Consider the following 1,957-nt stretch of genomic DNA (forward strand, 5'->3'; position numbering starts at 1 on the left):
CCCCTTGGTTGGTAAGTTTAAAATGCTAAAATTGTTAGATCTCTGAGAAGAATTCACTACCAAACAGATTCTTATAATAAGAGACCGCCATATCTTTAAGTCTTGATTGCTCAAAAATCCACCTCCCTTGGTTAGTAAGTTTAAAATGCTGAAACTGTTATTGTTATTATTGAATTATTATGATTGATTATTGATTATTGATACATCCTTTAATGACTTGTTCAATTTCTAGGTGATGGTAGTTGGATAACTCCTAGGGAGTTAGTTTTTCATTATCACAAGGTCGACCTCAACTGAAAAATCAAAGAAAAGCTGCAGGGGTCCGGATTTGAGTGCATCTTTGAACACAGAACAAAGATGACTTATATTAAATCCCTTCTTGCTGCACTGATAGAGGCGTACGAAGTTGAAACCGGGGCCTTCCAAATTGGCCAAAATAAACTCTATTTTGGCCTGGAAGATGTGTTGATGATAACTGGTTTACCAATTGATGATAAACCAGTTGTATTTGAGCTGACTGCCCTAACTCTACAAGCAGCAGATGTTGTGGCACTTGTTGGGGTTCCCTTGGAGGGTAATTTTGTTGGCATCCAACGTTTGATCAATTTTATCAATACTGTTGATGAGGATGCTGATAAGGAGACAGTGGATCGCGCAAGTAGAGCAGCAGCCCTCCTCGGCATAGGAAGCATAGTCTTCAGGAAGTCGGGAAATCCAAAGTTCACAAGAAGTTTGTCAATTTTCTTAGGGAGGTAGAGTAAATAAAATCCTATGCTTGGGGAGTTGCAAGCTGGGTAAATCTTCATGCAAGTTTAAAAGCTTGCAAAGAAGATAAACACACTAACCTATTTGGTTGTGTGTTTGGGTTATTAGTAATCTCCTTAATGTCTTTCTTAATTTTATATTTTTTAAAAAGATATTTATTTGTTTTTATAACTATTTCGAATTTGAATGTTTAATTTGTTCCTCTTTTTTTTTTTTGTAGATATTTATGATCACCCACATCCCAAAAGTGGTCCCTGTTCGTTTTGATAAGTTGTAGCATTCGGACGTACAATCCTTTCCGCTCATGTTAGAATGGGTGGTGAAAATAGGAAGTTCTTGTTTTTTTGATGGTAAGTGTCGTCCGAGTGTGGAACAGTTATTGACGCTCTTCTCAGAGTTGGATCCTAGTGAGGTAACGTTTACACTCTTATCCCCTGAAACTTACCACTAGAACTTTTCAAATGCACTAAAAAATTATTTAAAATCATTTTTATTTTCCCCCTTGTCTTAGGTGATTTGGCAGCCATACCAAGCTATGGTGCTCCTCAACCCTATACCCAGCAGAGGGCTCTAAGTAGATCATGGACCACTGCTGTGGTGAGAGAATATGTTGTGCACCACCTCCCACAGGTGGCACCCCAACAATATTTTGATGGGGAGCCTACTGTAGAGGAGGATTAGATGTCAAAGCTTACCGTGGTTCCACATAAGCGTGAAGCAGCTAGCCCTTTTATTTTGATTTCAAGTATAACAAATTGGAATATGAGGTAGGCAAGATTATTAGATATGGTGATGCCTAACACCTCTGCGGCTTATAATTTGGAGGCTGTTGCTGCACCTGCCAGCCAATCACAGATGGCTAATGCCCCCACAACTAATCATTTGGAGGTCTTTGCTACCCCTGCCCCGGAAACGCCTAACATCCTTCCAGCTGATACATCCACTACATTTGATGGCAATGATAGTGATGGTCATAATGCCCCTACAACTGATCACTTGGCCACAACTGATCACTTGATGGCAACGGAAACGCCTAACATCCTTCCAGCTAATGCATCGACCATCCTTCCAGCTGATACATCTACCACATTTGATGGCAATGATGGTGATGGTCATAACACCCCTACAGCTGATCACTTGGAGGTTTTTACCATACGTGCCAACGAATCAGATGGTTAGGATGCTGATGGCA

The sequence above is a fragment of the Neltuma alba genome, unplaced genomic scaffold, assembly GCF_004799145.2.
Source record: "Neltuma alba isolate B1F8T4 unplaced genomic scaffold, ASM479914v2 tig00000684_pilon, whole genome shotgun sequence".
NCBI lineage: Eukaryota > Viridiplantae > Streptophyta > Magnoliopsida > Fabales > Fabaceae > Neltuma > Neltuma alba.